A 12,838-nucleotide genomic window follows, 5' to 3' on the forward strand; every position below is an offset into this window, starting at 1 on the left:
CTCACATACCTCTCTCACGTGCACGAAGCAGAGTCGGTCCATATTTCACGCGTTGTTTCAGACCTTCACGCGCAGCTCTCCAATCGAATGATTCGCGAGGATCTCCTCGCGATACGCCAACCAGTCGACAAAGCTTTCTCCAGCACGCGACATCCGGTTTCATCGCCGGATGAAGGCACACCAGGAGCGACGAAGTCCCTCACGATCAGCGCCTTCGATGTACTTCTTCCGCGTCGCGGGGAAGCGATGGAAGTGGTTCTTCATAATGTCGCGTGTATGGATTCTCCGCTTCTGACAAGCGTACAAGTCCCAGGGAGCCAAAGCGTCATCTATCACGCGCGACCGCGTGCTTCCGGCGCTGATCCTCGTGACTGTCGGCTCTGCCGGTGTCTCGGCTGTCCGGGTTACCGCCGCCGTTAGTGTATCGATGTTTGCTGCTGTCACCAGCGTCGCGCTGGTGCAAACGCCCGTTGACTGCGTCGTGTTGTCCTCGGCTATCTTCGCTCCGTTGGATTTCGCGTTTTCTGCAAACGTGTTTCGTCGCTTACGTTGCGTAAGCGCAACTTAGAGAGGAGGCTGATGTAATGGGCCCAACTCCAATTACATAAGTAGGTAGATTTTTATTTAGTTATTACATAAGTAAGTAAAGTGGCACACGGGTAGCGTGTGCCGAGGTGTCATCATCTGATTGGTTGATAGTGAGGATCCAGACTCACTTATTGACCAATGCGGTATAAACATGTGTGTGAGCGGTTCACACGAAGCCAGGGGTGGCCGCCCTGGTCCTAACAAAATCAGAGTTGAATTTGACACAAACCTAAGACTTGGTTTTATTATTGCGAGCTTCCTCCACACTATAGTGTAAGCCAGTGACGGTAACCCTTACCCGTTACATAGATCGATTCGCATGTTCTTGTGGGTAAACTTTGTTGTGTTCAGATGATGTAGTGGGTTGTACCCACTGCTTCGACATGTAAATCGTGGTTGCACCGCTGACTAGAAGATTCTTCAATATTTTCTTCATCTTGCCAGCCACACTGATATCACCGCTGACGGTGAACAGTGGACGTGAATTGTAGACTAGAAGGTTCTTACTCAGAACATTCAGACTGACATTATCAAGCGTAACTGCTCCGGTTACTTTCGCCTCCACGACAGGACCCTCTTTCACTGACGTGGCTTCTCATTTCCCTGTCTCCCATTCTCCTTCTTTCACGCAAAGTAGTTGCCTTGATGTGGCTAGGCTTGTTTCAGAAGTGGTAGGTACGAGTTCTATTGTTCTTGGAATTCAAGGTCGGTTTAAATCGTGCCTTTCCTCGAAAGGATTTCCCCTTGGATCTCTTCTTGTTGTTTCGACCTTGTTCATTAGGGGTCTTCGCCTTCTCGTGGCGAACCTTGTGCTCACCAGCGTCTTCCCCAAAGTGGGTCACCTCAAACTTGACAGCTAAAGTCCATGGCGTCACTCAGCGTTACGGATTGTCGTGTTTCACGTAGTCCGCGTGCAGGGCTTGAGGCCGTTTGCTTGGAACAGGACCTGGTCAAGTACGCTCATGCCTTCGACTCGGAAGATGAGGGAACAGTACTCGCCGTTGTCGATCTCGATATCCGTCGTTTTCTTCAGACGCTGGAGATTCTCTCGTAGCCCTGACTGGTAGCTCTACGCCTCGAAGTGTTGGAGCACATACTCACGGAAAATCCCCCACGTGTGCCCCTCCACTTGCGTCGTTAAAGCCCAGTGCAGGAACCACCCTGAAGCTGGTTTTTCCATCGCCGACCCGGTGATTCCTGGTAGTCGCTGATTCGCGTCGTCGATCACAACTCCGTTGATGCGTCGATGTTCTCGATCTGGAACAGCCATTCGCGCACGTCTTCCCCCCTATACCGATGAACTTGGGTTGCTGGGCACTGCTGTGCGTTCTGCCATTGCTTGATTCAGCCTTGATCTCGGCTTGTAGTTATGCGCTCGTTGGTATGGGCTCTATGAGATCAGGATGCTGGATCCAACAAGTGCTACCAGTATTTAAAAAACGATAGGAACTTAAGGGAGGGCGAGAAAGTAACAGTGCCGCCCCCGCAATTCAAACGGATGGAAGCTTCTAGAAGCTTCCACAGCCGTCCTACATCTGCTAATGTATTACTCTTCTATACTACATACTAATTTATAGTATTACTAACCGCTGCTTCCTATAGGTTAGTAATTTCCACCAATCCGATACATCGGCAGTTAGGGAACCAACGAGAGCTCGACCATGTGTGTATTTAATATCACTTCCTCAATTTCTATATTCAACTCACAAGGTTTTGAGCCCAATCTTGCAGAGGAAGAATAGCCGTCACTTCCGAAGATGTCGCGATTAACGGTGAAGGACTCCTGAAACCTCGACTCGCGTAATGTTACGGGGTCACACAGCACCTTGCGCTAGAGGAAGTTGGCTTCCGAGAGTATACAAAGTCTCAGAGTAGCTCACAGGTCCCTTTTGTCTAATGGAGCGAAGTGACCAATTTAATATGAGTTGTAAGCTGAACGTATTTTTAGGTAGGCTAAGCTTGAGTTAAAAATACAAACTATAAGTCACCTATAGAAAAGCTATGTCATCAGCCAATGGTTGGTCTCTGACGACCCTGGTACTATGTACCAGATGTGACGTGTCAAACTTCATGTGACTAGGGGTACACTTGGGATTACGTACCCCGTTATATCCTCCCCCACTTAGGTTCGGTTTACCGACCAATCAGAATGAGGAAGTGTACGTCACAAACTCTCATTTCTCAAAGTCGAAATACACCGACTTGGCTGCCCGAGCGCGGCAGAGGCTCACTTTACAGTTAGAGTTTCGAGCAGCACTTGAGCGCTCTTCTCCTCGGTCTCCACATCGACCTTAGCTTTCCCCGTGATACTGCAAAGAAGGTGCGGAAACAAGCTCCAAGGCTGCTGCCGGAAAGGCGCAACCAAGAGCACTAAGGCTCGCGGTAAAGGCTCTGTACTCCAAGAGGCTACTAAGGTGGTCTCGGAGGCGATCGGCTCATCTGGTGACGCGGCAGCGAGCAAGCGTGCAAGCAAGCCCCGCGGTCCGTTACCTTCAGTCCTCCCAAACAATCCACCGAATCCGCGGTTCGCTGAACGTGAGGTCGATTTAGGCAGTGAGGACGAGGCCGAGACCGAGAGCACTCAACATGCTCCTGTAAGCTCCATGGGAGGGCACACTCCAGTGCCCAGTGAGCACGACGACGACAACGTGCCTCGCTTGCTAGTGATCACGGTGATCACAGGCTGTGCGCTCTGAAAGTCCTGCCGTCAAGACTAAGGGATCTATCAAATCTGGCGACGACGAGGAGGAGAAACCTATCAAACATATTTTGCTCGCCGAGGGTCTTGCGCGTGTTAAGGCCGCCAAAGCCACAGCCAAAGATGCCAAGCTCTCTAAGGAGCGCACGGCTTTGAAGTCTCCACTCCACCGGGAGAAGGAGACTGGGTACTCCTATCAGAGCCTCTTTGGTTCCTCGAATGAAGAGGAAGTGGAGGGTGCCATCCATGGATTCCGGGAGATCACGAACGATTTCGACCAGCAGCAGGAAAACTTCCAAACTGCCCAGCGCGCGCGTGGGGGCCGGTGGTGACACCCGCCAACCATAAAGCTGCCATCAACTCAAGAGGTTATCGGCCTCCCGAGGAGAGCTTTGGGGATAACCGCTTTCTGGAGATCTGCGTCGCTCCTCGTGGCCTTGTCGATGGTCACACTTTTAAGGGCGTTTACGAGCGTACTCTGGTCCAGAAGGAGCAGCTGTTCGTTGACAACTTGGAGGCGACCCGGTGCGTGCTTCTCGCGCCGCACCGAATCACTCTGAAGGACTTCACGACTTGTCGTAAGAAGCTCGAAAACTGGGGTGGTCTCTACCCTCTCTAAGGCTACCCTTGGGTTCTTCCCGAGAATTGCCCCAACTGGAACTCATGTGAGGACATGCTCTGAGCGTGGATTAAGTCTCTCAAGTACTCTCCCTCGGAGCTATGGGAGCTCCATGAAGATCAGTTGCTGTCCCGCATCCTGGACCAGCGTGGTCTTCGTGTCCGGTTCGCCCACTTGGTCAGCAAGCGCATGCTGCCAAGGGACAATCTGAAGCGCTTGGCCGCTAGCGCTCACGATGAGCGCGGGTGCAAAGTGGCGTCTACGTCCGTACCTCGCTCGGGCAAGAAGCCCCGGAATACTCACGAAGCTGCCACCACTTATTTTCCTTGATGCAACAGCCTTCGGGCAGTCTATCACGAGCCGTTGAATCGGCTCCCACGAGTTCTCGGAGTGGGCATAACCGCTTCACTTCACGAAGGGCTGTCGTTTTACGCGACTCCGTTGCGCCTGGAGAATCCTATCCACGTGGTAGTGGACTTTTCCGTTCCGGTCAAGCAGGGGCGGAGATGCCCTTGTACAAATACGAGTACCAGGCGCCTTCGAAGCGCTACGCTCAACCGAGTGCTTCTCCTGCGGGTCCGACGCAGGGCCCTGAGGTTGACCGCCTCCGCTAACGCGTCTTCGTGCTTGAGATTGCACTTGGCCTTGGGAATGGCGGTGATGCTGCCGGCCGGCCGGGCGTAGGGCGTGCTCGCTTGTCTTGCGGGCCGCCTGGACAAGTTCGAGCCTGCATCTGCGGGTGGACCGCCGGGCCTCTTCGTCCGATCTTGACGAGGGCTTCCGCATGATCCGACGTGCTGAGGCTCTGCTGCCACGTCCGGAGCCGCATTGGGTGCACTTCCAATCGTACGCGTAAGGTGCGTACCCGACGTACTCGACGTATGGCGCTGTGGTCCGTTCGTACGAGGCCCCTCCGGCGTACGGTCTCGACCGTAGCCTTGCTGTTCAATTCGAGGCTTGCGTGCCTGCTCCGGCGCCCTCGTCGACGTCTGTGGCTGGTCCTTGCTTCGAGGAGCTGGGCCATTGTGGGTCTGCGAGTCAGCAACCCCCTGTGGGTCATGGTACCGCTTTAGACGTCCAACGTAGAGCGACGGGTGTGTCGTCCTTGACTTAGGCAGGTCGATGCTGTATGACGCACCATACGTGGCCAGGACTGATAACGGTCAAATGTTGCTGCCGACAGAGCGGACAGTGTCTAGCGGTAGGTTCATCGTGTCTAATAACACTAACTCACCCACCTTAAACACACTTAAATTTCCTCTTCCATGTTTGTCAGAGTACTCCTTCTGTCTGTCCTGGGCCGCTCCCATGGCGTCGCGGACCATGGTGATCACGCTCAGCTTGGTATTCACAAAGGGTTCCAATTGTTTTCGCAGCGTACCCGGTCTCACATCTGAGACCTGGGAGGAAGGAGCGTTCCGAGCCTCCTCCCCACTTAGAATAGAGGATGCCGTGTCTTCTCGAAGATAGAGAGGCACGCTGGGGTGACGGAAGCTATTCAATAGAGCGGCGTGAGCCCGGTGGACGCGTGCATCGCGTTGTTGAGCGCAAACTCAACAACCGGAAGCTGCATCGACCACGTACGGGGGATTTCCGCACACACACTGCGCAGAGTGTTCTCGAGCACTCGATTGACGCGCTCCGCCTGCCGTCTATCTGTGGATGGTCCGCAGTGGAGATCGGCAGACGAGCTTCCAGAAAACAAAACCGCGTTTTCTAAAACGCAGCCGTGAGCCGCGGGTCTCGGTCGGAACAATCGTCTCCGGGAGACCGTGATAGCGGAACACGCCATCGACGAACAACCTCGCGGTATGTTCGCCTGTGACGATAACGGATGCTGGGACGAGATGTACCATCTTGCTCAGCAGACACACGAGCACCAAAATCCCGGTGTTGCTATGTCCGTCGGCGGGAAGCCCAATAATGAAGTCAAGACTCATAGACTTTTAACAGTCAGCCGGAACGGGCAGGCTCTGTAGTGGAGCCGAAGCGTGCCATGCGGGTTTGACCCGCTGACATGTTTCACATGTATTCACGTATTGTGCGACCCACTTGTACATGTGGGTCCACCAGAAGGCGTGGGAGACCGACAGGAAGGTCTTCTCACGACCCAAGTGGCCGCTGGAGGGCGCGTCGTGCGCTTCCGCGAGAATGTCGATCTTCATATTTTCATCGTTGGGTACGACCACCCGTGGAGGTTCCCTATGCTCCACCCGGTAATAGAGGAGGCCATCCTTCAACTCATATCGGTAGAGCCGGGAACGCTGTCGCGACGAAAGACAGTCGGACTTCGCGTTCGCTCCTGCTGCAAGGAACTTGACGATAGGCGCGACAGCCTCATCATCCCGATACGCCATGCGTATCCGATCATATAGATCTGTTTTCACCCGTGTGATGTGGGACAACTCGTAGTCTGAACGCCGAAAGATGGCGCTCGCAAGCACTTTGAGCTTGCCCTGCTTGTACTCAACGCGGAAATTGTACTCCGCGAAGAAGGACAGCTACAACGCCATCCGTTGGGAGAGGTGATGCGAATTCGTCGCCGTCCTAAAAGACACGTGGTCTGTGTAGATCACAAAGGGCCTTGAGTCCAGAAGATGAGCCCGAAACTTCACAAGGGCATACTTCATTGCCAGGAGCGCCTTGTCGTGGACAGGGTAGTATCGTTCGGCGATTTTGAGCTATCACGACTGGAACGAGATGACTCGTTCGTGTCCATCCGCATCGGCCTGCAGCAACGTACAACCGATTGCATTTTCGGAGGCATCGCAGACGACGCTGAACGGCTTCGTCTCGTCCGGCAGTTCCAGGACAGGAGCCTCTTGGAGACTGATCTTGATGCTGTCAAAGGCATCCTGGTGCTCTTGCTCCCAGCGCCAGTCGACGTCCTTCTGAAGGAGACCCGACAAGGGCTTAGCGAGGCCCACGTACCCTGCGCTGTACTTGTGAAGGTAGTTGGCCGAGCCCAACCACTTTCAAATACCCTTCTGGGATCGGGGCGTTGGCCATGCTGCTATGGCCTTGACCCTGCCTGGCTCAGCCCGAACGCCCACGCTGCTTACGAAGCAACCGAGAACATTAATCTCTGGTGACGCGAAGACGCACTTGTCGATGTTGGCTTAGAGATTGTTCGCTCGCATCTCGATCAACACTCGACGGAGGTTCCCCAAATTCACCTCCATTGCCGTCTTGCCTTCCTCGGCACGGCTATGGACGTGACGGTTAGTGACTAGGCTCAGTTTGTGAGAGCTAATGACCGCCTCACAAACGCTGGGTGAAGGAACTGATGCAAGAGATGCTGACGCTTATGGGCGCGATGGATAACACGACTTCGAGCATGAGCGCGAGTGAGAGCACCAGATCGTGATTGCGACGACGATGGAGACCGTAATTACCTTGGTCGTGGGCTAAGCGTTATGGTAGTCTCGACGACGATGAACCTGGGCAGTGTTGTTAATTTACACTACAAGGAGCTACTTCTGATAGCTAGTTGGGATCTACGGTGGACTGCTACGGAACCGTTACAAAGAGTGGCTATTGGATAGTTTTCGGTGAATGGCCTGCTCGTCTACAAGTGGGCTGGTCTTTCGAAGGTGAGTCTACTGTGTTACCGCAAATACCTACGGAGTGTCGCGGTGCAGGGGCAGCCTTTGTTCAAGAAGTGGTGGAAGATATTTGAGGCGATGGCGGCTACTCCCATGGTTATGTTAGCGGAACACGTTGAACACAAGCGCGTGTTGGGACGGATATCGTACAAGCGGATTAACGCCTTCCACACGTATTGATGTGTTTTCCGGCCAGAATATATCTAAGGAACGGCCGACTAGGTGTTGCGGGGTACTGGAACGGTCTGAACGTGGACTGGAGGGGGGGGGCAATGCGTTGTTCGTGCATGGTTATGTAGGCAATTTGGGGTGTCACGTTGTTGCGGGGCTCTTCGTTGTTCGGGATGCCTATGAAGGCGTGGCGTTGCCCTCCAAGGCTGGGTTGGTCTTGATCTTGTGCTGGTACTTCAACGCATGTGATGAAGGTGTCGTTATCGATAATGGGCTGTTATTGAATCGCCAAGTGGTGCTGCTGAGCACAGGTACGATCATGATTGGTGTGCTCAGCAAAATTTGGCGTGTTTTCGAAAAGGACGGTCAATCGCCCCGTGAGATGATCTTCAAAGGCTACGCTGAATGGTGTGCGCAAATGGAGGAACTAGAGCAAATAGAGCGGTCTAGCCGAGCGGTTTTGGCGTTTGTACGGTAAAGGACTTACGGAGAGGAAAAGGCCTGTGATGACGTCGATTTTCAGTCGGGGAGGATGTCACAAGTAGGAACGGTGACTCTAGCGAGTACGGTTTAGGCCGTCCTCCTCGCTCGAGCGACGTGGTACGGGACCGGCCACTTCGAGGTGATGGGACCTGGGAGCAGTCACGACATTTTTTCTTGGCGTACTCATCGTATCAGCATAAAGCACCAGGGCATGCTCTTTCTCGTTGTGGACTGAAGGCATAAAATGAATCGAGCTTAACGAACGTATTCTAAGAGAATGTATGGAGCCATACTCCCCCGTTGCCTTTAGCGTTGTTTGAAGTTTGATCGTGCACACCCATGATAATATAGAAAAAACGGTAGATTATTTTGAGGTCGCGTCCGGGTAGGGCCTGACTTTGAGTCATGGGCCCTACAAATGGAACGGTGAGCAGCTATGAGCGAAGTCTGAGCTTTGGGAAGAGCTGAGTTTCAGGCAGCTGCCGTCCGTTGTATAACCACTTAAAAGTGGCGAGTGCGCAGGGAAGAGAAGTTGCCAGCATCCCAATCCAAACTGTAACCGCTACGCACTCTGTAACCACTACGCACTCTAGATCGGGCAGAACTCTCAGTTTGCCACTTTCAATCATTCCTCCTCCTACTCAACAACTAATCCGCTACTGCCCTGGGCCATGTCTTCTACTGATCCAAGCCTGCATCCCGCCGCTGTGCACAGCCTGTCTCGTCAAACCCAAGCTACTCGCCCAGTAAGAGCTCCTCCTGGTTAAAACATGATCTTCGAAACAACACAAGTTGCTCGTTCCCCACCAGCCTCGGTAGTAGCTCACTCAGCTGCTGTGCGCAGTGATCGCTACGCTACAATCATCAATCTGGGCGGGTACCAGTTCACTCGCGCTTGGTCATCGCGCCGAAGATTGTATACCGATGCAGTTATTACCGTGGTAGACAGTGCAATGGTAAAGTTGAGCTCCGTGCAAACACACTGGTGTTTACAAATTTCGTTCCACATTCATGCCGTGCAGAAGCTGTAGTCGCTAATGACCTGGTGGATATAGTGAGGGAAATGCAAGTCGCTGTCGATGAATTGGCCCGCAATCAAATTGCGTTGTCTGCCACGACTATTTGGTCTCAAATAGATGAACAATTCTACGGAGGAGTCAAATGCAAGTCCTTGTAGGACTATCGCGCGAGCAAGTGCTAAGTCGTGTGTATCGTGCACGCAACCGTCATTTTGGCGGCAACATGTACGGACCAATTGAGCCTTCACCTCTTTCTCGCGTTCAAGACCAACCGCTAAACTTTTTTCCGTTCCTTTAAATTAGTGGCTTTGATGACAGCGGCAATCCCAACATAATCATCGGCTGGGCTCACCCGGAGCTGATTGCTTTGCTAAAGTACTCGGGGACTACGGTTTTTATTGACAGCACATTTAGATGTGTGCACCGTGGATTTCGCCAATGTGTGGTACTTATGGTGTACGATCGCTCTGCGGGGTACTATTGTCCTGTCCTTTACGTGTTAACTACACGACAAACAATGGCTTCGTATTATGATCTTCTCCATTTCATCATGCAAGCTACTGACCAGCAATTGGAACCTAGGGAGGTAGTATGCGATTTTGAGAGGGTCTTAATTGACGCAATTGGAGTGCAGTTTCCTGCAGCAAACATCATCGGCTGTCTGTTCCATTTCAAACAGGCTGTTCGTCGTAAAATCCGCAAGCTTGGTATATCAAACAGTGCTGCAACAATCGCTATGACACCCGGGGTACTGGATATGCTCACAGTAGTGCCAGAAGAGCAAATCGAGATTGGAGGTATTACCTGGGTCAAACGCCATATTAAAGACCGCTGCAGAGCATCTAACGTTGCGTACGCTCGCTTGAAATGGCGAGCATTTTGATCCTACTTCAAAAGTACTTGGCTCAATATGTACAAGACTGACTTGTGGAATGTACATAGGATGAGTGAGCGACTAGTTGCACGGACTAACAATCCTTTAGAAAGGTTTGACCGAGAGTTAAACAGAGCGGCTGCAGCTCCGCATCCGAGTCTTATGACTTTTGTGGCCACCATTAAGGCTTTGGCTAGAGGCCACGTTGCTGTTATTGCTGTCACTCGTGGTCGTCGCGCTCGCGGGTGCCCTCGCGTGTCAATCCAGCTACCGCAACCGGTTGAACTTCCTTTTGAAGAAGAGATCTCAAGTGGAGACGAAGAAGATGTTGATGACGGTGCATCCAATGAAGGTGGAGTGGACGGTACCGCCAGCGATGACGACGACGAGGCTGGAAATGGCGGCGACGACGATATGACAGGTGAGTAGGACAGCAAGAAAACGACATATGCTCTAGTAACAATGCACTCCGCAGGGATGCACCTTATACTCTACACTTAATCCAAATTGCATTTACAAAAGGTACGGTATTTGGTAGGGCCTCGATTAGCGGTCTGGTTTTCCATAAGACCTGACAATCAGGCCATACCCAATTACGACCCAATAAAAAGCTTTCCAAAAAACTTACTACATAAATAAGTGAAACGGAAATAAGTGGCGAAACGTACCATCATGTAATAAATAAATGTTGTACGTGTACGAATTTTATTGTTAAACGCAAGCTGGACGGTTTCGGCTCGCGTCGGGGCCTTGCCAGCGGCTTTACTAATCGAGAAGTGAGAGCTATTTGCCTTCTTCGGTCTGTTCCTATTTCAACCTTCTAATGCAGTTTATAGACACCCTCTACAGGATATCTACCGTGGCGTCGTCCTATACCACCGTATGAGTCTTCCAACACTCTTCCTCGACGGGACAAACCTGGACGCTCGCGACATGATATACCGCTCTCAATAATTTTTCGTGCTTTGCAATTAGTCACGCATTCGCACTTTAGTGACATCATATATTTGACGTATCCGATCAAAAACAACCAGTTTAGAGCATGTCTCATCGATCACTTTATTCCTGTATGCTCTGTTTAAAAACTAGACCAGTAGTTATTACAAAATGGACTGCTGAAATCTCAATATATCGTGGCAATTGATTCCGACTATAGTAAGATGTCATCGGCAATGATACAAGTTGAAACATTTTTGTACCGATGGGAACAAGTATGATAAAATAATAACAATAGCTCACAGAGGAATACCATAAATCAACGCAAAACCCGGTGATCTGCCACATAAATGGAGAATCACCATAGGGCAAGAGAAAAGTGCAAAAATAAAGAGCAATGTCACAAAGTTGTGGAGGCCGAAATATTTAATATTGACGATTTTGCACAAATAGCGTGTACGTGAATGTGGTGATTGGGGGATCGACATGCAGAAGAGGTTTTAGATAATCATGCACTTATGGGCCACCGTCGACGATCACTCGGTCCCATGCCAAGATCATTACGGGTTACGTACACATTTCGAGGGGGAGGGTGTTCGTCTACCATTGAGAATCTCACATAACGGATCAACCCGAAAGTTATTTGCTGTTGTAGCTTTGAGTTACTACACATGGAAAGTTCATTTGCCGTCGATTGGACACGTTTCCTCTCGATCAGAGAGCCGACCCAAAGAGGCGTTGAAACGACGCGAAAGTGTCTATGCAAGTCCCGATCAAAGGCTCGTTTACGACGATCATTGAAAGAAGATGATAGCAACGAGCGAGTAGCCTCGGCGCTCCCGAACTATCAGGATTTATGACCAGGAAGCGCTCAAAAGGCACTGGAGAACGAATCCAGGTTGAAACGCGGAGTCTAAAGTCGGAAGACACCAGTCTTATCATGACGATGGGCAGAAATAAATGATGAGCTTTACATCGTAGAGCGCATTCTTTCGCTGATTAATCAATTCGACGATGGGTTTCTCCCGGATTACAGTACTCGAACTATCAACGTCTAAAGAAGAGGAGCCCCTTTTAAATTTGCGACCAGACAACAGCTCTGGCATCACGAATGACGAAAAGTAAAACTGTAAACATCACCAGCCGCGATAACGCCAAGTTCAACGAATTGAACGCGCATCCGTCGATTGAAGCGAGCATCTGAATTGCGTCATCGTTGAATGGTTCTCACTGCAAGATCGCATGATAGTGACAATCTATTTCAAGTCGGTGCCCACGATCGCAGTCGAAGAGATGACGCTAGCATATAGACCAACTCATAAGTGCGCCAACTGCTTATCGCGATTACTCGCTGGAAGGTGTCCGCAATAAGCAATGCCCAAAAGTTTCCACATATCCAGCTAGCCAGTCGGCGCAGGGCTGGGTTCGCGTCAAGTCCCAGGGCCAGCTCTTACTTGCGCTTCAAAGCACCATCGCTTCAAGTCCCGGTCCCAGCGCGAGCGGGTCCCAACTGCAAAGATCTGGCCGAGTCTCCAGCTCAGTTAAATGCACGTCAATTCGTCACGGTCCGCCCACCAAAACCTGATAACGCCGCACGCTAAATGAGACCGGAACATCGAGTTTCTATGCAGCTTCTGCAGCGGATCAGACGACTTCGGTTATCTGACCCGTACTTGTGGTTTTACGGTCATCTCCGTCCAGTTTAATCACCCTAAAGAGCTCCTCAATACAGCTCGAAAGAATGACAGGCTCTCGTCATTGCATCAGCGTTACTTCCCCTTCAAAACGCCCATCATGTACTATACGAACCGCAATATCTTAGCGTCGTCCAGCTGCGCGTGGGTT

The sequence above is a fragment of the Phytophthora infestans genome, genomic scaffold (assembly GCF_000142945.1).
Source record: "Phytophthora infestans T30-4 supercont1.47 genomic scaffold, whole genome shotgun sequence".
NCBI classification, from domain to species: Eukaryota; Oomycota; class Peronosporomycetes; order Peronosporales; family Peronosporaceae; genus Phytophthora; species Phytophthora infestans.